General features: G+C 41.9%; 1 protein-coding gene and 1 long non-coding RNA gene across 2 annotated transcripts in view; one reads left to right on the top strand and one right to left on the bottom strand.

Moving 5' to 3' along the window:
* The window catches only part of nAChRalpha3 (nicotinic Acetylcholine Receptor alpha3), a 92362-nt gene that overhangs the window by 55931 nt on the left and 12095 nt on the right, over window positions 1–24336 (bottom strand). The window lies entirely within an intron of this gene.
* On the top strand, window positions 1509–3020 carry LOC138929068 (uncharacterized). Its single transcript, XR_011445493.1, has 2 exons — window positions 1509–1822; window positions 1879–3020. It is a non-coding gene; the product is annotated as an uncharacterized lncRNA (long non-coding RNA).

The following is a 24336-nucleotide window of genomic DNA, read 5'->3' as shown; positions in this document are numbered from 1 at the left end:
TTAACCTCCCTTAATCGCGATGACAACGCTGATTTAACGACTCGCTGATGGCCCAGTTTAATGTCCATAATTGATATCATTTAATATCAACGGCGATGTTTCAATTTGAGTATATTTTTTGCATTTAGTATTTGCTAGTTTTTTTGCTTCATTTCTTTTTTTTTTCAGTCAATGTTTTGGGCTGCGGTTTTGTTGGTGCGGTTGGTGCGGTTGCAGCAGCGGCAGCGCGGAATCTGCAGATTTGCAGCGCTTAATGAAAATTTTCAATTCACTTTGACACTTTATGACAAACTTTGGTTTTGGCCAAACAACGGCGACAAAAGCCATCGATGTGAGCGTTATGGCGGCTTTAATGCCACGCCTGTCAGACGCACTTGTCCCTCGTCCTTCGTCGTTCGTCCTTTGGCCGGGTGTGCGCACCCCTTCCCCTCTCGTCGCTGCTGCCTTCGACGCCAATTTCGAAAAGTGCTGTCAGCAATTTTTGGCCGACTATTTTTGTTCCTTTTTGTTTTGTTCGTTCGTCCGTCGTCAGCTGCCAGTAGCACTTAAGGCCAACAGGAGCACTAGCCATGGCAAAAACAGGACATAAGGACACAAGGCAGGCCTACAGGAGCACAACTACCTTAAAAATAATCAATGAAAAACAAAAAATATAGCAACTCTAGTTTGGTTACCAGGCTACTTAGTTTATACGGCTCGAAGGACCAAATTTGGAATATCTCGGATTATTTTGTGTCTACCATATAAATACCAATTTTTCATTGTTAACCAACTATTACCTTATAATATTAACATAAAACCCCTTCATCCCAGTCCCATATACCCCGTTTAACAGTGGGTACAGAAAGGTTACGCCAGTCACTGGCAAAGGTGTTAAGACTTCCAAGGGTTTCTGGCTACCGACTCTCGGTTCCCGGCTTCCGATTCCCCCAAAATTCATTCCACTGCTGGCCTCATCATTTTGCGAATAAAGTCACGTTTTGCTTATTTAACATTTCGTTGATTTCTCGCCTATGCGTCTGCCAGCCCCCCTCTCCATCCATCTCTCCTGCGGAACCGGAAAGTGTCCTTAAAGCCATATGGCAGTCATTGGCGTTGCTTTGCATTTATTCATTTAGTTGTGGAAATTCATTATGCATTCATTTCGACTCTGCTCCAAGTCGCTAAGCCCAAACACAAGCAGCATCGCTGCTCTGCGCAAAGCAATAACGATAACTTATCGATTATTCGCCTTAATGGCTGTCAAAAATAACAGCAGTAACAATAATGGCAAGACCAAAGGACGAAGCATTAGAAGGCCAAAGCCTGAATGCCCTTACAGTGAAGTATTTTATCGTAACTTGTAATATTTACATCCATGAAATTGATGCAATATGTGAAGCCTTCCTTAGGGTGTTGCAAACTCCTGTCTAAAATGATTATACCCTCGGCTAGGGTATAGTTAGCATAATGAGTTTTCAGCTCTTGGCAGTTCCTGAAACTGCTGGAATTGATCAAACTTTGTGGGAATCGAGCCAGTGTGGCAACTCGATAAGTTTTATCGCCCACATTTTTCAAACAACCGGGCTGTTAAAGTTACGATCCTGCCAAATCGCTAATATGCGATAGGACCTAAAAAAGACCACAAAAATTCGCGAACAGGATTTTTGCAAGCCACGGTCACATTGGATCCCCTCACTTCCGTTCTCTTTCTCACAAGGCGTCCCCGAGTTCGGATTAATTTTTGTCGATCCTAAATCCGCAAGCATCGTGTCGATCCGACAGTATTTGTTAAAGCGAATCATACCCATATTAAGTAAATTTAGTGCTCTAACGTATATTGGTAAGCTTGTGTGAATAATCGATCGCCGGAGTGCTAATTTTGCCTTTTCAAAACAGCGTCAGCCGTATCGGCAGAGTCGTCCAAGCGACCGGCATTGTTTTTGCCAGCAATTGTCCACCACGTGAGGTGGCAGTCATTTGTGGCATTCATCGTTGGCATTGTCTGTGGCTTCTCAGCGGGATCAACGCCACGTGTCATCGGAGCATTCGCACGCACAGCGTGGGGCTGCGCTTCCCATTTCGGCGGCCATACACGTGCCGATTGCGGTGATCCTCGATTTGGATTTTCTTTACCGCCTCGCTAACGTGTCACCGTTCCCTCACACGGCGCGCATATTGGATCGCCGTTCCCTCACACGGTGCACATATTGGATCACCGTGCTTTTCTTCGGCGCACCTATTGGATCGCCGTGTGTCTTTTTCGTGGCCACATCGTTCTTTGCCACATCGCCGTGCATCTTTGCCACATCGCGTGCGCTCTGCCGCATCCACACCTTGGCGGGCTGGTCTCGTTCCGCTCACGCCTCACGCAAGGGATTGCGGCCATCCCTGTCGCACATAGTGCGTGTCATCTTCATCAGCGCGAACGACGGAAGTAGCATTACATATCCGTATTGAGAGCTGGTGGCTGATCCGGCCCACACTCTGCTCCAGGAGCGGATAAACATGAATGATAGTGTCTAAAATATAATTAATTTTGCATATAGGAGCTTTTGATTTAAGAATTCGTACTTATAAACCTTTTCGGTCGTAATTTAGCAATTTTTTTTGGGAGATTTGGCAATTATAATATCGTTTTGTCCCTCAAATAACTTAAAACACATACAGCTACACATCACCAGTCATCAGGCCTGCTGACGTCGATGGAGAAAGCGTGAGTACGGCCTAGCCGCAAAACAACAAAATAAAACTGAACCCATCCTTATAATTTCGCCAAGACTTCTGAAATAGTTTGCACATCTTAATTAATTAATTGATTCAAAAGAATATTAATAAGTTAATCTATTTAATGTAAAGTAAAAAAGGAAAAAGCGTTCTTTCTTATCTTAAATTTTATTTCCTTTCATTGGATCTAAAACAAACTGACTCAATAAGAGGTCTCGTAACGTAAATAACGTAAACTTAGGCTTAAGGATTAGATTTAGGAAAATGTCTTTCAATATTATCTCAGCCTGCAATTATATGACTTTGAAAATGAACTAATTTGATATCTTGTTGGGCACCTAAGGGGATGTAGAGCATTGGTTGTATAAGGGTGGAGCCTGAATGGACTTCACAGGTTGGGAGGGTTTAGATTGAGGCCAATAACATCGGAGCCTCATCTTCAATAGGTACACTTCCTTCGTCTGATTCATATTATTTACCATATCCCCAGCTAGAGTATCTCTGTCTACAATATTAGTTATGTAGCACCATTGTTCATGTCAACACAAAACCCACGCCCATTTTCCCTGAGCCTGCCGAGCAGAAAAAGTAGACAGAGCGTGTTGAGGTGGACAACGCTCGGTGAGTGTGTTTGTTACATAATTAATTGGCGCCCAACGTGGGGCCAGCCCGATGCCTGATTAGGCACCTGTCGTTTGACAGCCGAGCTTCCCGTTAATATTCAAACCATCCACTTCTAGTTTCCGTTTAGTATTTCAAATTCTGTCCTGGAATTGATGGCATCTGGATAGGTTCGGAGCCATACCGGAGGAAATGTAATACTTTTAACTGTTTTTTTTCTATCAGTTCGGTAATAATCGAACATTATAGTTAAAAGAACATTCCAATTTGAGTAATTGATTCCTTGGAATTATAGTTCTGATTCAAAGTCGGTTCTATACCAGGATTTCAATATTCAAACACTACCTTCTTATCAGTTAGGATCGAGATTTTATCTGGCTGGATAGATTCGGCTAGTTACTCTTCTAATTGGTAAGACAAAATAAATTGATATTTATTTTACTACCCTTTATTTACATTCCGTTTACAACATTTGTACCTATTGAATTACACAACCAATTGCTATACTACCCAGGGTAAGACCTAAACTGCATTTCTCATTTATCGTATATCGTATTCATCTCGAACGACCAGTTTGTTTTCGTTATATCGTATCTTATCTTATCTTACCGTATCTCATTTCGTTTGTTTGTTTTATATTTCGAAAAGCGTCAAAAATGTTGACACACAGCAATGAAAATTTAGTAGATCTTCAGACTGATGAGTCTGCAAATTGCATCATCTGCAACGGACCAGTGAGTAATCTGGATTTAATTGAAGCCCGTTGCAAGCATTCTTTCCACAAGCTTTGCCTTGACAATTATAGCAAGAACAACGACAAATGCCCCAGGTGTGGCCAAACTTTCTCTCAACCCGAGGTAGGACCTCATTCGGCTCCTCTTAGTAGATCTCAGGGACACAAGGTACAGACACGTTCAGCGTCGCGAAATGCGGCAAAGCAAAACGGTGGTTCTGAGCAAAATTCACTGCAGGAAATTCGTAGCGAGGGTAACTCAGACTCGAGGGTGGTAACGGAAGATCACGTGGAAAAATTGATTCAGAAGTCAATGCAGACCTTCCAAGCTAACATGCTGCAGTCAGTTACAGAACAAATAACTTTGGCGTTCACACAATTGAATAGGTCCACATTTGCCAATAATGGACAAGGTGAGCCGCAGCGAGATTTCAGTCGAGACGGTTCCGATGCCAACTCAGATCGAAACAACATTCAACAGGCTAGGAATTCACCAGATTTTCGCAGTGATCGAAGTGATCTCTCTCTGGATCGACCAGACAGAATTTCGAATATTATATCCAATTGGCGTATTAAATTTAGTGGTTCAGCTAACGACATTGCTATAGAAGATTTTATTTACCGTGTCAATTGCCTCACTTCACAATGCCTGAACGGCAACTTTGAACTTCTCTCCCATTTTGCTAACTTACTGTTCGCAGGCCCTGCATTAGCCTTTTACTGGCGCGTTCATAGATCGGCAGATAACATGAATTGGAACTTGCTTTGCAGGCGTTTAAAGGAAAGATATCAAGATCAGAGATCTGATCGTGAGATTAAATGTGCCATGCGTAGACGCAAACAGGGTAACACGGAAAATTTTGATGACTTTTTGGATGCAATGCTTTCCATCGCAGATTCCCTTCGTGAACCAATGCAGGACAGTGAAATTGCGGTAGAAGTTCGTCATAATCTCAGACCGGAGATCAAGCACGAATTATTGCACATTGACACCCCAAACTTAGCAACATTGCGAAAGGAGTGTCACAGGCACGAAGAATTCTTTCTTAACACCCGAATGAAGCCCATTCAACGTTCGAACCCAAGCAAGCGTTTCGTTAACGCAATTCTGCAGGAAGAAGATTCAGAATCTCAGTCGGAGGAAGAACGTGAGGTCGAGGATGAAATTTGTGTAGTTAAGACGGCTGAGAAAATTAAGTGCTGGAACTGTGAGGAAACAGGCCACAGTTACCACAATTGCCTTAAACCTCGTCGTATTTTTTGTTATGGTTGTGGAACACCGGAGGTGTATAAGCCCAACTGTGCAAAATGTAATTCGGTTTCGGAAAACCCCAAGAAGGACATTCGTTACGCGAAGAAAACGGATGTCCGCCGCTAGCTTCGAAAATACCAACAGAACCAGATTTTGTGGCAAATGATGTTCATTCCATTTTGCCTACCTTTCAACCAGACATATCAGAAACCAAACCTTTTAACCCATACCATTTGCGGGTACAGGAGTACGCAAAGCGTAGATCCCAAATTTTGCAAGCTAATCCTGTTTATCGTCGCAAACAGCGATCTTCACGGCGAATTCGTAAATTTTGGACTCGTAAGCGATCATTAAATCGTTTTATGATTTCCTCAATCGCACAAAACAAAAGCGATATTCGGCCTTTTACAAACATAGAAATATTTGGTCAACCGTATTTAGCTCTCTTGGACAGTGGCGCCAACAAAAGCGTTATAGGTGGTGAGCTAGCAAAACAAATAATTTCAGCTAAGCCGTTTAATAAATTTAAATCGGTAGTGAGAACCGCTGATGGGCAATCGCAATATGTTGCAGGCACGATACACATTCCCCTGACTTATAACTCAATTAGTGACAACTTTGAATTCCTGATAGTACCTTCGATAAAGCATGAAGTTATATGCGGAATGGATTTTTGGCAAAATTTTGGCATTTCGATCAAGCAAACAGTTGCGATCAACGAAATTAACTGTGAACCGGAAGAACACTCGAATAATGTGAGATTGTCCGATTTACAAAAATCAAAATTGCAGAAAGTAATAGACTTTTTTCCATCATTCGAGAACGAGGGCTTAGGATTAACTAGGTTGTTAGAGCACAATATCGACACATCCAATGCAAAGGCAATAAAGCAACGATTCTATCCACTTTCACCAGCTAAAGAAAAACTTTTATGTGAAGAAATCGACCGCATGATTAAAATGGATGTCATCGAAGAGGCTCCTTCATCGCCTTGGTCTTCTCCAGTTATCTTGCACATCAAGCCTGGCAAGGTACGATTTTGTCTCGATGCAAGGAAATTGAATGCAGTCACGGTGAAGGACGCATACCCCATCCCTATAATGGATGGATTGCTGAGTCGACTTCCACCCGTACACTGCATATCCAAAATTGACCTCAAAGATGCCTTTTGGCAGATCTGTTTAGATCAAGAATCTCGTGCCAAAACTGCTTTTACCGTTCCGAATCGTCCGCTATATCAATTCAAGAGGATGCCTTTTGGATTGTCAAACGCTCCACAAACCATGTGCCGATTAATGGACTTGGTTATTCCCTATCAATTAAAATCGCATGTGTTAGTCTACCTCGATGACCTGCTTGTTTTGTCAAACAACTTCGAAGAACATCTTCTGCATTTATCCGAAGTAGCTACCCAATTGCGTAAGGCTGGATTAACAATAAACGTTCAGAAAAGTCAATTCTGCCTGAAAACTGTAGACTACCTTGGTTACCTGGTGGGTGAAGGTACTCTTCAAATAAATCCAAACAAAATCGCAGCCGTGAGCGAATTTCCGGTTCCGAAGACCCAAAAACAGCTCCGAAGATTTCTTGGTATGACTGGTTGGTACCAGCGGTTCATATCCAACTATTCCACAGTCATTTTCCATCTGACGGAACAACTACGTGGCAAAACACTAAGTTGGAACGATAATGCCCAAGAAGCTTTCGAAAACATCAAGGCCAAGTTATGCTCTGCTCCTTGCCTTGTTCATCCCAATTACGACAAACCATTCATTTTGCAGTGTGATGCTTCACTACATGGAGTGGGTGCAGTTCTAGCTCAATGCGACGATTCCGGTTGTGAGCGTCCCATAGCGTTCATGTCCAAAAAGCTAAACAAAGCCCAGCGTAACTATACAGTTACGGAACTCGAATGCATGGCTGTAGTGTTAGCAATTAAAAAGTTCAGAATGTACATTGACGGTCATAGCTTTAAGGTAGTAACCGATCACTCAAGTCTTCGATGGCTAATGAACCAATCGGATCTAAGCGGTAGATTGGCAAGATGGGCTATCAAGCTACAGGGTTTTTCTTTCCAAATCGAACATCGCAAAGGAACCGAAAATGTGGTGGCAGATGCTTTGTCTCGATCGTTCGAAGAGATTGACATCTCTGCAATAGACCTTGAAATTTATCCCGAAATTGACCTATCATCAAGCGCTTTTCAATCGGAAGAGTACTCCGCTCTCAGAGACAAATTCAAATCTCTGAAATCACCGGATTTCAAAGTCATAGATGAGTTCATCTATCATCGTGCAACGTTCCCCAATTCTTATGACGTTTCACCAGACGATTGCTGGAAACTTTTCGTTCCTGAGTCGTTGCGTCAAAGTGTAATTAGTTCGGCTCACGACCAACCAACATCTGCTCATTGTGGAATGGCCAAATGCCTAGAGCGTATCAGACGACGTTTCTATTGGCCAAACATGGTTATCAACGTTCGTGATTACATTCGAAATTGCGAAACATGCCAGACCACAAAATATCCTACCCATTCTTTAAAACCACCAATGGGAGCACAAGTGCAAAGTGAAAGGATATTCCAAAGACTTTATCTCGATTTTATAGGGCCATTTCCGCGCTCCAATTCCGGCAATATTGGAATATTGATTATTCTTGATCACTTTTCCAAATTCACCTTTCTAAAAGCAGTGAAAAAGTTTACGGCTAAAGTGGTCATCAATATATTGCGCGATGAAATATTTTCATGCTTTGGTGTACCCGAAACAGTCGTCAGTGATAACGGAACTCAATTTAAAAGCCGTGATTTCTCTGACTTCCTTTCGAAATATGGCGTTCGTCATATGTTTACTGGTGCCTATGCTCCACAATCCAACAGTGCTGAGAGAGTCAACCGTTCAATCAATGCTGCTTTAAGAGCATATATTCGCACCGACCAACGCGAATGGGACACATTTCTCAGTAGCATCAACTGCTCTCTTCGTAACTCGATTCACCAATCCATCGGTTTATCGCCTTATCATGTTGTTTTTGGTCAACACATGATATCCCACGGTCATGACTACAAACTGCTGCGTAAACTAAACCTTCTTGCAGAAGGCGAAGTAAGCCTGACAAAAACTGACGAATTCCAAAGGATTCGTTCTAACATCGGCAAACATTTGAATAAGGCTTATGAGGCAAACCAAAAGTCTTACAATCTTCGAACAAGACCCCGTTCTTTTGAGGTTGGCCAAGAAGTAGTCAAAAGGAATTTTGTACTTAGCAACGCAGCAAAGGATTTTAATGCGAAACTCGCTCCTGTAGGTATCAAGGCCCGAGTGAAGGCAAGAATTGGACAGTCAATTTACCTCTTAGAGGACATGAACGGAAAGGAACTGGGTAGATTTCATGCCAAGGATATCTGGTGATTGCTCTTGATTCCTTTTTCAGCTTTTATTGTTAATCACAGGGACTAAAAATCAAAGCTGTGGTTGTGGGAATCGAGCCAGTGTGGCAACTCGATAAGTTTTATCGCCCACATTTTTCAAACAACCGGGCTGTTAAAGTTACGATCCTGCCAAATCGCTAATATGCGATAGGACCTAAAAAAGACCACAAAAATTCGCGAACAGGATTTTTGCAAGCCACGGTCACATTGGATCCCCTCACTTCCGTTCTCTTTCTCACAAGGCGTCCCCGAGTTCGGATTAATTTTTGTCGATCCTAAATCCGCAAGCATCGTGTCGATCCGACAGTATTTGTTAAAGCGAATCATACCCATATTAAGTAAATTTAGTGCTCTAACGTATATTGGTAAGCTTGTGTGAATAATCGATCGCCGGAGTGCTAATTTTGCCTTTTCAAAACAGCGTCAGCCGTATCGGCAGAGTCGTCCAAGCGACCGGCATTGTTTTTGCCAGCAATTGTCCACCACGTGAGGTGGCAGTCATTTGTGGCATTCATCGTTGGCATTGTCTGTGGCTTCTCAGCGGGATCAACGCCACGTGTCATCGGAGCATTCGCACGCACAGCGTGGGGCTGCGCTTCCCATTTCGGCGGCCATACACGTGCCGATTGCGGTGATCCTCGATTTGGATTTTCTTTACCGCCTCGCTAACGTGTCACCGTTCCCTCACACGGCGCGCATATTGGATCGCCGTTCCCTCACACGGTGCACATATTGGATCACCGTGCTTTTCTTCGGCGCACCTATTGGATCGCCGTGTGTCTTTTTCGTGGCCACATCGTTCTTTGCCACATCGCCGTGCATCTTTGCCACATCGCGTGCGCTCTGCCGCATCCACACCTTGGCGGGCTGGTCTCGTTCCGCTCACGCCTCACGCAAGGGATTGCGGCCATCCCTGTCGCACATAGTGCGTGTCATCTTCATCAGCGCGAACGACGGAAGTAGCATTACATATCCGTATTGAGAGCTGGTGGCTGATCCGGCCCACACTCTGCTCCAGGAGCGGATAAACATGAATGATAGTGTCTAAAATATAATTAATTTTGCATATAGGAGCTTTTGATTTAAGAATTCGTACTTATAAACCTTTTCGGTCGTAATTTAGCAATTTTTTTTGGGAGATTTGGCAATTATAATATCGTTTTGTCCCTCAAATAACTTAAAACACATACAGCTACACATCACCAGTCATCAGGCCTGCTGACGTCGATGGAGAAAGCGTGAGTACGGCCTAGCCGCAAAACAACAAAATAAAACTGAACCCATCCTTATAATTTCGCCAAGACTTCTGAAATAGTTTGCACATCTTAATTAATTAATTGATTCAAAAGAATATTAATAAGTTAATCTATTTAATGTAAAGTAAAAAAGGAAAAAGCGTTCTTTCTTATCTTAAATTTTATTTCCTTTCATTGGATCTAAAACAAACTGACTCAATAAGAGGTCTCGTAACGTAAATAACGTAAACTTAGGCTTAAGGATTAGATTTAGGAAAATGTCTTTCAATATTATCTCAGCCTGCAATTATATGACTTTGAAAATGAACTAATTTGATATCTTGTTGGGCACCTAAGGGGATGTAGAGCATTGGTTGTATAAGGGTGGAGCCTGAATGGACTTCACAGGTTGGGAGGGTTTAGATTGAGGCCAATAACATCGGAGCCTCATCTTCAATAGGTACACTTCCTTCGTCTGATTCATATTATTTACCATATCCCCAGCTAGAGTATCTCTGTCTACAATATTAGTTATGTAGCACCATTGTTCATGTCAACACAAAACCCACGCCCATTTTCCCTGAGCCTGCCGAGCAGAAAAAGTAGACAGAGCGTGTTGAGGTGGACAACGCTCGGTGAGTGTGTTTGTTACAACTTTGAGCCTTTAACCACTTATCTTTTACTCAAACTTAATTTGCTGCTTAAAGAACTGCCGATAACTATCGAAAATTGTTGTTGCTTCACACACACACACACACACACACACACACACACACACAACAGTTTTGTGTGGTGGGAAAATTGCCGATGGCACAATTTTCCCTTTTGTGCCTGGCAAATTGTGTGACTTTTAACACTTGATATTCTTTTAATGAATTATTTCGTCCTTGCGGCCGGCTTCTCTGGTTATTTACATTTTTCAACTATTTTGCATGCCAAGGCTGACCGGGGGAAATTTCGGAAAATTGCGGGAAACGGGTGTGGGAATGCCAATGGAAATGGCAATGGGGAAGGAGAACTTTTGTAAGTCAACAGGCTGCCGCAGGGCGAAGGAAACTTTTCAAGCAAATAGTTTGAGTTATTTATTCTGTGTGTGTGTGTGTGTGTGTGTGTATATTTGGTAATGTGCGTGTGTGCCTGCTTTTCGGCCAGAAAATGGCCAAATTATTTGGTCGAGACAGAGTCCGTTTTGGGCCATTTATAGTTACCAAGTAGCTGTTCCCTTTTAGCTGCCGGCCAACATTTTGTTTCATTTTCATTTCTTTTTGTTTTTCCTAGCCCCACCACTACCCTCCCTCCCCCTCTTACCCCCTTCTATTTGCCTTGTGGTTGCCACTTTTGATTGTTTTGACCAAAATATTTGCTATGCTGCTGCCTGAAAGCGTCCAGACATTTCTGTGAACAAAGTAAGCCTGGAGTTTGGTGAGCTTATATCCCAGTAGCAGTTAGAGACAGTTCTCAGTATCAGTTCGAGATCTCAACGTGCTACTAGTAAAGCTAGAAAAGAAACTATAAATAAAAAACCAAAAGTAATTTGTTTAATTTTGATTCAATGGCGAGCAAGAAAAAAGTAATCACAGGTGAGGAGCGCCTCAAGCGCAGTTGCAGCATTAGAATGGGCATCATTCGCGGCCTGATAAGGGGTCTGGAGTTTGCCGAGGACCGTGTCCTATGCGACAATTGGCTTAGTTTTCTCAGTGAGTCTGCCAAGGATCAACCCAGGACTTGCAGTGGCTTGCTAGAGCAGATGGAGCGCCAACTGCGAGAGATGGGCCATCTGTCGAAGCCCTTCAATGCCCACGTCTACTGCCGCACTGATCTGCGCGTGCTGCTCGACGAGGCGCGGCGGCTCCACTCCAGTCTGCCGGAGGTAGTTGCTCCCAATACCTCCGCAGCCAGTCCAAGCAGGGGATCTTCTTTTGTGTGGCGCCAGAGGGTTCGACACCTGAGCGCTCTGGAGGAGCAGTACCGACGCAAGAAGATAGAGCAAAGGCTCAACTCGAAGCCAAAGAAAGTTACCGCAATTAAGGAGGTTGGGGTCCAAGTGGAGCCGCCTCGGAGAGAGGGCGATGTCTCAGGTCGATTACCCAAAAAGCTAGAGATGAAAGAGCGACTGATTCGAGACAATCTCCAGCGGGTGGCCGAGCAACGCCAGTTGGACCTCCAGCGAAAGGCAGAGGCCCGCCAGCTTCGAGAGCAACGTCTGCTCGAGCAGCGGCTCAAGGTCCAGGAGCAACGGGACCATGAGCGCAATATGATGAACAAGAAACGGGAAGCACCCAGTCACCGAACCATGGGGCTTTCCCGTCGCCAAAAACAAGATGAGGCAAAAGTGGAACAAGTGAGCCGTGGGCGTGCGAAGGAGTTGAAGAAACCAGAGGCACTACAAAAAAGCTACAAGGCTCCTTTGCCCTCTGCTGGCAACTGCGTGCGTTGCGAAATCTATGATCGGCAGGCCGCCATGCGAGCGGAGATCGTAAAGCAGAAGGAGACGGACTATGAGCAGCTCAAGCAGTACCACCACAAAAGGGCGCTGGAAGAGCGAGCGCGTCTGAAGAAGGAGCGGTTGGATCGGGAGAAGGCGGAGCAAGGACGGAAGACTAAACAGGGAAGAGCGACAGGTGGCCTGGATGAGCTCCCTCGGCAAGGGAAAGACACTATAAGAAACGTGTGTGGAAGAAAAGAACACAAGAAAAAGCAAGAGGAACTAAAAAAGAAGGCTCCAGATGAATCAGAACGAAGACAAAGGGATGACCTACAGGGAAAGTCCCAAAAGCAGCGCGAAAAGGAAAGAGACCAAATTAGAAAGCAAGAGTTGCTCGATGAGAAGGAAAAGGCTCAAGAGAAGGCAGAATCAGAACGAAGACAAAGGGATGACTTACAAAAAAAGTCCCAAAGGCAGCGCCAAGCTAGAGAAGAATCGGAGCAAAGACTAAGGGAGGATCTACAAGAGCAGATTGAAGAACAAACTATTTTCGAATCCAGGCGCGATCTCCTTGTCATCAAACGGAAGCTTCTGCAGCTGAAACTGAGCCAGCTTCAAGAGAAATATAAAAAGCCACCAGAAGGGTTAACTGTGGAACAAGAATTAGAATTTAGGAAGAGGGAAGTGAAAGACATAAAAGAATTATTGAAAGAGGCAACCGAGCATAAAATGGAGATCCGTAAAGCTCTTGAAGCTCTGAAAGAGGACAGGCAGAAGTCTGAAGAAGGAGAACCAACGACAGTTCCTTGTGTGGCTGTCCAAGCTTATTTGGAAATCCAGAAAGAGAAGGACCGTCTTACCCAGAGGATTCGTGAACGTTGTCAGGAGATCGAGAAGAAGCTCTTGGCAGGGGCGCCGAATAGGGACCCGGACTACTGGGAGAACTGGGCTCAAGAACTTAGAGGGAAATGCTTGCAGGAGCTTCGGAATATAGAGGCTGTCCTAAACAAGTATTCTCCTGCAACTTTGGAGAATGAAGACGACGAAAGTCTCGGAGATGATCCTTCTCGGAGGGACACATATCGCTCCCACAGAGAAGTCAACGATCTAGCACCTCGAGCATCCACATTGCAAGGGGCTTCTTCCCTAGAACTGCTTTACATGAGGGAACCCTGGGCAGATTCTAATTCTGTTTATGATGCCGGAGAGCCGCGAATTAACGCTGGTGAAAGCATTGTATCCTTCTGTACCGTAACTTGCAGAAAGCGTTTTTCGAACATCGGCCAAAGGGGAAGGAAGGAAGTTTCCCTCAATCGAGGGGCTTTCGGTCAACTCTTGAAAGGATCAGGCTCAACTGAACTTAAGCCCAAAGTCCTGGCTGCCCAGAATCGTATTTTGGAGAGGAAGTTGGCCGTCGCCAAGACGATCACATTGAACAAGTATATTCAAAAATCCTTGATCCTGAAGGCTGGGCGATTGATCGATGTTTTGGTGTATGAAAAGGCCAAGTCCCATTTAAAGCCACCCAGGCACTTTTTCCAAGCCCTTTTAAGTCCCCTGCTTCAAGACATGGCAAATGTTTCGCCTAGAGTCCTGGAGGCCATTGCTTCCTTAGATAACAAGCTGGAGGCATATCTTGAAAGCTTGTTCGAAGGCCAAGCTGTTGACCAGATTAACAATATTAACGATATCTACGACCAGACAGTGCAGCAGCTAAGAGCTCAATGTAATAAGCAGCACCTGGTATCAGAGCTCTTGATTGGATTTTACGACGAGCATCCAAAGCTACCCGAGATTCTTCAGGCAATCGATCAGCTCTACAGGATGTGGAAGGACCAGCGGCTTGACGAGCAATATAAACCATAAGTTTTAATAATTTAATTGTAGTCCTAGTTGAGGAATTAATTATATTTTGGTTTTGTTATTAGGTTTGATAATGTTTGGCTTCTGCTTTATTTTCTGTTTTTTAATAATGTTTATTAAAATTCAAAATTTATTATTAAAATTCAAAATTACATACATAAATATTCTTTTACTGAGTTGCAGGGTTTCTGTATAAGTAAGTATAAATATTCGGAAAATTTAATAGAAATTAACATTGGGTTTTAGACTTAAGGAAAACATTTAAAAATTGTTTTGTTATAAATATCTTCACAAATCATTTATAAATCGGGAATTAATAGTACCCTTTTTATATCCTCTTGGCGAATTAACCAAAGCAAAAATGAAATGAAAATGAAAACTGTGAAATGTTCCATGAACACACAAAAAAAAAAAAAGAAAGTTTCAAACCCAAAAACACACAAAGCGACACGCCGACACACACATACGCATCAAGGACATTAGGCGCAGTGGTCCTGATGCTCGGTTGCCTTTTTATAACAGAACACTTGGTGGCCAAAATAAACTGGTACACAGAGGAAAAACTCTCTTAAAAACTCTAAAAATCAAACAAGAAATATTATAGTAACCCATTATATTTTACTAGGAAAGAGTGAGTAAACAATTCGAATTTTTAATATATTTATTATTTTATATTTTTAATTTGATTCAAGTTTCCTTTCTGAGTGCATGGGCACAGAAGGCGCCTTAACAGTTCATCGTTTTGAAGTTTTCCGGCTACTTTTGTGTTGATCTCGGACCAGCAGACCAACCAACAACCATGTTTTTCCTTTTTTACCTTAAGAAAACTTGAACCGTAAAGTTTGTCCCTGGAAAATCCGAAGCCTTGGAAAATTCGTGGAAATTTCCAGAAGCAAGGAAATTAATGCGGCATATGGGAAAAGGATGAGTAATGACAGTGAGTGAGTGCACTCGTGAATGCAGGCGGCGTGATGGAGAGGGTTAAATTTAATTAAATTACCAAACTGAGTTTTGAAGAGGCCTGTGCATTATATATGTTAATAAATCCTGCCTTAAGTTACTTCATATCAGTAATATTATCTTTCAATATATTCTGAAAGCAGAAAATGATTCAACTTTCTGTAATCTATATATCTATACATCTCCCTTGCTGCTCCTTGCCTCCAAATATGGTACAAGAAAGAGCAGCGGCTCCTGACTACCAATTGCAATACCAATTCAAGTTCAGTGGAACAGTCTGTTTGCCTGGTTCAGTTCATAACCAATCCACTTCATCGGCAGTCGTCTGCTGCTCCTTGAACCACTTTTCCGCATATTGTGGGTGTGTATTCGACGACTCCTTGAGCCTGCAGCATGCCCCCGGAGCCTGGGTTCCTTGAGCCTGCCTTAAGCAAGGCCAGATTCTAGTGCTGGCTTTAGACTTCGAGTCCAGAAAATTTGTCCTATGGCCTCGTGAGCTGCATGCAAATAACCGCCCGAAGGGGAAGCGGAGCGAAAACGGACCGGAAGCGGAAAGAGAGCATACGGAAAGGAGAAATGCCATGAGTGCTGCAAAGAGAATGCATGAGCAGGCGTAATGGAAAATGTAAGAAAAACAAAAAAAAAAAAAAAACTACTCAGGAATTTGTTTTCGCCATTCGACATTTGGCATTCGGCATTTGGCATGTGCAAATGCGAGTGGCAACGAGTCCTGAATGTGACACGTACATCTGCTAATTCAAACACTCATTCGAGGAGGAAGGAACGCTCCGGCTATGAGATACTCCTCCATATTCAACAACAGCCTCTGCATATTTCCTGCTGGTTCCTGCATACTATCTGCATTCTCAGCCTTGAGATATAAGTATACTCTGGGATCTAAATCATGTTGGCTGTATATTATATATTTTATATTTATATACCCAAGGTTCGGGTAGTTACCAAGTCTTTTAATATAGTTCATTCAGCATTTATAGCTTGGAAACTGCAAGGATATAGCTTCCTTTCAAGACATTAACTGCTTCAGCTTTCTTAAAGTTATCACTTCATTGTTAACCATCACTGAAAAAGAAATAAATAGGAAATGGTTTTGGTTTCCGGTCTGTGCGGCAATTAAGCTGACTGCACACTTTGTGTGTCTGTGTGTGTGTGTGTGTGTGTGTGTGTGGTGGTGGTGTGTCCTGGGGACGTATGTGTGTGTTCGTGCGGTGTCCGTTTGTTTAGTGTGTGGGTGTGCGGGAGACCGACAAATGCGACTTGCGGTTGGGTTCAAGAGCAAGGCGTGAGTGTGGGCGACAAGAAGATGAATTATCCTGCGGCTTGCGGATGTTTCACAATGATTTTTCATACAATAAATTCGTTGCCATTAATAGTCACATCCCAATTTATGGGAATTAAATCGGGCAACAGCAAATGCGACCTACTTATCCTGCCTTTTAAATTCCATATTAATCCCCCTGCACAGGCAACGGCAACTGTGTTTATTCCAAATATTGTTTGCATCAGCAATCCCTCCTCAGAGCAGCCTCGGCCTGCCTTTCGCCTCCTGACCTTTCGCCTCCTGATCACTGAAAGTCAAGTTATTTGCTGTATATATATGCTATACCTCGGTACCCTTTGGATAATACGATATGCTAATGCATCTCCGGCTCTTCCGACTTGAACTCGCAGGTCGTTGTCGTCGTCGTGGGTCTTATATGCGAATATATGCGCATAAAGAAGCGCTCTTTTTATTTCATTTAGAATTTGTTTTATTTTATTCATTCCTTTATTTATTTCTTGCTTTTTTTTGTGTGTGTGTGTGTGTGTGTGTGCTCATGTTCTGCTGAGTGAAAGGTGGTGGGCGTGGCACACTCCACTTTATTCCTTTTGGTACGTGAGCTCACGTCAACCTTCGACGGAGACATGATGCCTGAAAATTTAGTATACGACATGTTGGCATTGTCATGATAAAGACGCCGCCAGCAGCAGAGGAGGCCTGCGAAATTGTCCTGGCACTCAGCCAGAAGCAAAAAAAATTCCAGTTCCAGGCAACAGGGAACACTCAACTCGACGCATTAATTATTGTAATTAGAAATTTCTCAGGCTCTCGGGAGAAGTGCCTTTCTTTCTTTCACTTTCTTGGCCTGGCCATCAGTCACGAGCTGGGACAAAAGACCGACTTTAAGGAAATTCAATTTGATGTTAAATTAACCCTTAAATCATGTGTGTGTGTGTGGGTGTGTGTATGTAGTCCTGTCTGTCTGTCAAACAATGTGAAAGAAAATTAACTCACAACAATTTGGGAAAACAACAATTTGCCTTTGTTGTAGCCAGCGTTCATCAGCTCAAATTTCAAATTGCTTACTTAAAGCTATAAAGACGCGCAAACACTCCCATACACACTCAGGCGCACACCCACATCGACGTTTGTGTAGCACTCAGCCGAAAATGTCTGCTCATAATAAGTTAAGTAACATGGAAGGGAATAGAAGGACGAAGGATGAAAAACGATTCCCCGAACTACACTTAGTTTTTAATAAATAGAATTTGTTTTTAAATGCTATGCGAAAATAACTAAACTAATTAGGGTCTTTAGACAATCATTAAATGGATCTTGTGCTAATATATTTAATAAAGAAATATTTTAAAAATGCCTGAATTATCTTGAAGACAAACTTTTGAGCCCATCATTCTAGGATGCTTTCCCATGTTCTAGGAAAAGGCGATTAATTCAAAGATATGTTTGCTTATAATTTATAAATTTATAAACTATAAACAAAAAAACGTAAAAAAATAATTTCATTTAGTTCTCGTATACTTTAAGCTTCTGATTTCTTACACAGAACCTTCACAGTGACTTTATTGACTTCTAAGTTGACTGACTGACAGTTTCCTCATTGGCCAATATTACATACACACATACATATATACCCATTATATATTATATATCGACAAAGAGGCCTGTTTGTTGGTTTTTCCCAGCTTTTCTGTTGTTGTGCCCCATAAGCAGCTGTGCTGGCTTTTTGTTGCTTTATTTGCTATTGCCACTTGCAGCGTAAACATTGTTTTAAATTCTCGCACAAAAGCTCTGGTGAAAATGAATCCCAAAGACAATGGCGAAATAGACGAAAAATAACGGGCAGACAAATGAACTTAGTTTAGGTCGAGTGGGAATGGAAATGGTCCTGACTGAGGCTGTTGGATGTGGATGCGGGACTGGATGTGAATGCCAATGGGAGTGTGGGAATATGGTTGTGGAAATGGTGGGCGTACATGGGCCATAGTTATGAAAGTGGGCGGTGCAGGCAGTAAAAGTTTTTGATTTGTGTGTGCAGCACAGACCAGGATCCAAAAACAGATACAGATACAGCTACAGCTACAGCTACAGATACAGATGTGGATACATACGTACAGATACACGCGCCTGGCCCCCAGTGAAAGTTACAACTTTCATTTCGTTTCCAAAAAGGGGACTGGCAAAAAGTTAGGGGCCAAACATGGCGGCAGAAATGATCTACATATACGGGAAACTAGGGGGCAAAAACTATAATGAGCAGCAGATATTCGAGTGGAATTTAACATTTGTTGCTCAATATTTGTGAAAAATACGTGTGGAGGCTACTTTAAAATGCAGCCAAGCTTAAATTTAAGTAAACAATCGTTCAATTTGTTTAACAAAACAGTTTTATTAAAAAAAAAATTGTGTGTAAAATGGGGTAAAACCGGGGGAGTTATGGTTTTGTTTCTATCTCCGAAGGCTAGTTAAGTCACGAACCTTGATTGAATAGTTATGTTAGTTTTACGGGTGTTTTACTATTATTTTCATTTATTTCTACATTCTTCTTAAAATTGTATTTAAAAAAATCAAAGCAAAGATTTCGATACTTAGCTTTCTTCCTTGTTCCTACGTTCTATCGATCTCCATTAAATATTACAAAAACCGGTAAGGTGGTTAATATACCAACTTTGCAGCCTTAACCTCTCAGCTACATTCCCACTTCTCTCAGATCAGTTGCAGAGGCAAAATCCCATTTAGCATGTCTAATCCTAATAGCAACAAGCACGAACACGAACACCGAGGGCAAGTCAAAACGTTTTGCGCAGACACGAGCACAAGAACACACACACATTCTGAGTGCGTGTGTGTGGGAGGGAGGGAGGTTTGGAGGCTGGGAGGCTTTTCCCCGAATGGCTGGCCCTTTGTTTTCTATGGCTTATCTTCATAATGTGAATGTCGCCGTCGCTGTCTCTGTCCCTCATTGTAGAACCTAACTGATAGCAGCTACAACTTTTTCCCAACACACACTGGCACACTGGCACACACACACACACACATACTGGCACAGTCACGCGAACGCAGCCTCGCACATACTCGCACGTGGGCCTGCTACTCGTATATTTTGTAGCATACTTTTGCGAGCCAAAAACTTAAATGAAACGCCAAAGCGCAAAACTTTCGCTTTTTGTTTCGTTTAGTCGAATCCGATAAAAATGAAAGCCAAAGACAAAGGCATAGAAACGAGAAAGAGATGGGGCAACGCATAGAGAAAGAGAGAGTCAGAGAGAGAGAGAAAGTGACACGCATTTTCCGTCTAGAAAAAAGGAGGATATGTACGAGTAGCTAGAATGTTGCACACTGACATAGATTTTTCATTCGGATTTCCGATTTACGCCAAATCGCCTAATCATACGGCTTCACTTTCCCTCGTTTTCCCGGTTTTCTAGGCACTTTTTGCGGCATAAGGGCGATGCCAGGATGCACTTTTGACGAAAGGGAACTGGAAGTGGGTGGGGAATAGTGGAAAATATGGAACGAGAGAGAGAGAGAGATCGTCCTGTTGAGTAAGAAAGAGAGAGCTTCGGGGGAAGCGCGGAAAAACACTTTTCCGCTTAACGCAAATGGCGCAAAATGAGCCATTGCAATAGACCCAAAGTGCCATACAATGTCTGCCGGCTATAAAGCAATCGCCGTCAAACTCACCAGGGCCATGAAAAGCTGGGAAAACGTTAAAAAGGAGAAAGCTTTGGGACAAGCAAGCCCAGCCAAGGGAAACCCAGAATCTAGAATGGAAAAATTTACAAGTTTTTAATCTTAAAGATATTAAATGATGATTTGCGAGGTTTAATAAAGTATATTTAGCTATGTTTTAAGGTCTCTTTTAGGTTATTATTTATTATTTACTTTATCACAATTATATACTATTTTTTTTATCGTAATAAGCTACGTTTATCACTGGAAAATCCTAGAAAGTGTTGCAATTACTTCAACTAGAATTAATTTTGTAAATGCTTTCTCTGTTTTCCATATCATAAAACATTTTTAATAATTTAATTTTGAAAATTATCTTCTAATTTCTTTTTTCAAAATATTTATATTACTTTCCCCCCTTTTAATAATGAAACAATTCAAGAGAAATTCTAACCCAAAGCCTGGCAATATCAAGACTAATTATTGAGTTAAATTCTGCAACGAGAAAACCCCAGAAAGCTTAACTCATTCAACAACAAGCTAAACAAAACTTTCAGCTTGAAAACGCACTGAAAAAAATAGAACAAAAAACAAAATGAAACAACAAATACCTGAAGAAAAACAAACTTAAATAAATAAATAACAAAACAAAATACCGTAAACAAATTCCAAAATAGTTTCGCCTTTACGCTCACAAAAGCTTCTCCCGAAAAGCCACAAAACAATGCAACGCCCAGTGAAACGTACCCTCCCCCGCCCACCTGGACAGGTGCAACAGAATTTCGCCTTGCCTTGCCTTGGAGGGGTGTTATAAATTTTAAGCAAAAGTTTGAAACACACGACTGGGAAATGTTCGTTCCTTATCCCGCAAAAAGTTTCCATATATCGCAGAGGAGGATCCTCTGCCAGTTAGTTTCCCTTTAGGATCATTTTTTGGAAGCATCCCCAGTTACAAATTGGTAGATTACCTCGTTAGATGTAATAATTAATTGGAAATAATATAATATATCTAAAAATAACTCGGAATATCTTTTCTGCCTTAGGGCTATGTCCCATTTCGGTTATCCCTGTTCGTTCATTCATCCTTATTGTGAAAACTGTACGCACAAGTTTCTGCTGGAGCCGCTTATGCCTGCCTGGGTATGGGTGGCACTGGGTCCCTGTCCCAGCCATCAGTGGAGACAAGTGGCAGACCAGAGACATCAGAGAGCAGGACAAAGGAAGGCGGGAGGAAGACCTGGGGCAGATGCAACCAGGGAACACAGCAGTAAGCATTTAAGCAGCGATGTCCTTGCCAGGGCTGCATTAGCATTAGTCACTGGAGGGGATGCAAGAATGCAGGGATGAAGGGATGCTGGGGTGCTGGGACACCGGGCACTGGCCACTGGGAAACTGTCTCGGACTCGGGAGGGGACAATTTGACTGGCTGAAGGGTATAAAGTTTTGTGTTCAGTGCGTCGACATTCTGGTTGCAATTTGCTGATAAGGCAAAGACAACGAAGCTCATGGCTTACACTAAAAAAATATCCCATGTATGAAATATATTAAGAAAAATACAAAATACTTATAAAAGAAAGACCCTTGTAAAATTTAACATTATGGAGGAAACACTGGTTTAGTTGTAAGTTTATGATTTTATTTCCAGTTACAACTCATTCCTACCCCTCTTTTCCGCCAGTGCTCTTTCCCCCCTCTGTGGCCTTATCTCCCAGACAATTCTCTCATCAAAAGTCACTCAACATAGCCCCCCTTTTCCCTCTTTAGTTGTGAAACTCGTGCCTCTGCTTTTGTGTAAATTATTTTAAAAGTGTCTTAAAGTTTTCCGTTTTCCCCGTCAGGTTAAGTATTTTTAGGGGAATTTTTTTGTTGTACGTGACTGAGCTTTCCCCGGTTGCAATTGGCGCCTAGCTCGCTGCCCGCCCGCTCTATAATGGTATTTATTTTCATTATTTTAAGCTCTGTATCTGGCCGGACCGTTTTCCCATTTATCTGCCTTGCTTTCAGCTGCACGGGAGCGACAAATTGAATTTGAAATTGGAAATAACAACAACAGTCCGGGGGAAAGTGTGAAAGCCAGAGACGAGAAATATAAAAAATGAAATCAATTAAAAGCCCGCCGTGCCGCGTCTAACAAAAGAAACTTGTCAGACAACAGAAAAACATACATATATATATATAAAAAAGGGGCGAATAATAACTAAAAGTAATGAACCAGCAAGGACGAGGGCTCCTCCTCCAAGTACTCGCCGAACTCGCCAGTATGCTAAGTTCGAGAACATGAATTATTTTTGATTTATGACAAGTCCGACAGCCGCTTGGCGAGTTCTTCCCCCTTCTTTTATTTGGTGGAGACAAAAACTGCATTAAGTGAGCCACCCCCGGGCCCAGACAAGAACTCGCTGAGCCCCAGCCGCCAGGTCCCCACATCATTTGTGAATGATGTCAACGCATGCATAAAACATGGACACAGCAAGAAAATGTAGGAAATACTTGGTATTAAAAGAAATATATTTTTAATATTTATTTATTTGCTTTTAATTTGAAATTTTTTAAATTGAAAAACTTTAACTAACTGTGTTTTAGAGGTTATTAAATGTTTGTTAAATGTTATAAATATTTGTAAGGGGTCTGATACATATTTAAGACTGTTTTCTTATTGCTTAAAATGTGTAAATGTATAAAAACAAATTATTTATTTTTCTATTTCAAAAGAAAACCTTGATGACTTACAGAACTTTACCAAAAAATAACAAAAAACCATTTAATATATAACATATCAAAACCTTCTACCTAACATGTAAAGTACCATAAAAAATATAATATTTAAAATAAAATAAATAATAAAATTAAGAACCAGCTTCAATCAAATATTAAATAAGCCTTATACAAGCCAAAAAGAAAGTTAGGAAACTTCCAGAAAGTATTACTAAAGCAAGAAGGTTTGGCAAAGTTTTCAAAATTCCTTAAAAAAAATACCTTCTGAATCTCATTTTACTTCCTTTTTTTTTAAAGAAACTTCCGGGAAGACTAGGACTAGGACTCGCTCGTGTTGCAAATTTTAATAATGGAGTGGAAACATAGAAAACGAGAAACTTATGACAACAAACATGCAACTTACAACTATGCAAATTGCACAGCAACAAGAAGACACGGAAGCAACAATAAAGCCTGGCACAAATATTCATATGAGCCAGGTGGGTGGGTCAGAGAGCGGCAGAAGGGAAGCGGAAGTTGCTGTCGCATTATGAATTACACATTCCACAGAGCGAGAGCGGGCGAGTGCGCGGGCATACGCGGCGTATGCGTAATGCGGCAATAGGCAGCAACTATTTTAATTATTGCCGCGCAAAGCCAGCAAATACGCTAAAACAAGTTTAGTTAGGCAGAAAATACAATGCAAAAAAATAGGAACTGCAGGGAAATAGGGCTAAAAACGAATAAGCCAATAAAAAAAAACCCAATACTCTCTTAATAATTCTCTGGAAACTTGGTATAAAGCCTCAACTGTTTGTGGAAATCCACCAAAAGTTTTATAATTTCAAATTTAACAATTTCTCCTTCAGTCTGCGGAAAGAAAACAATGAAAACCTCGAGTTAAATCAACATATATCAACTGCTTTCGAATCAAATACCAAAACTTCAAAATGCAATAAAGCAAAAGGATGCCAGGATGCCAAAGGCAAGTCCATTCAATGTGGCCAAAGCACAGAACGTTGGAGATCCCAATCATACCAAGGAATGCAGGTGTGCCAGGTGTGTGTGTGTGTGTGATTGCCTGGTATTTTGCTTCTCACAAAAGGTGTGCAATACATTTTAGTGTCCATCTACAGATGTGACAACCCCCAAAGGGGGGGTAGTGAGTGATATATGCACATATATGCTAGAAGCAGGTGGGGCTGATGGGGTTAGTGGAGGTGTTGGGGTGCATCATACAATGGAAAAGTAAATAAAAACCCAAACCGAATTTCGTTTTATGAATGCACTCAAAAATATTATAACAAAGAATTAACAAAAAAGAAAATAAAAGCAGAGAGGAAAGGACTAGAAGGAGGATTTTGAAATCAAGTTGCAAGTATATAAAATTCTGCAACACAATAAATTTCTTTACAAATTAAATTCCTGTAGTAAATACTTTTTCTCAG

The sequence above is a fragment of the Drosophila kikkawai genome, chromosome X (genome assembly GCF_030179895.1).
Source record: "Drosophila kikkawai strain 14028-0561.14 chromosome X, DkikHiC1v2, whole genome shotgun sequence".
In the NCBI taxonomy this organism is placed as follows: Eukaryota; Metazoa; Arthropoda; class Insecta; order Diptera; family Drosophilidae; genus Drosophila; species Drosophila kikkawai.
Note: the sequence above shows the minus strand (reverse complement) of the source record. Positions and strands in the feature narration are given on the sequence as shown.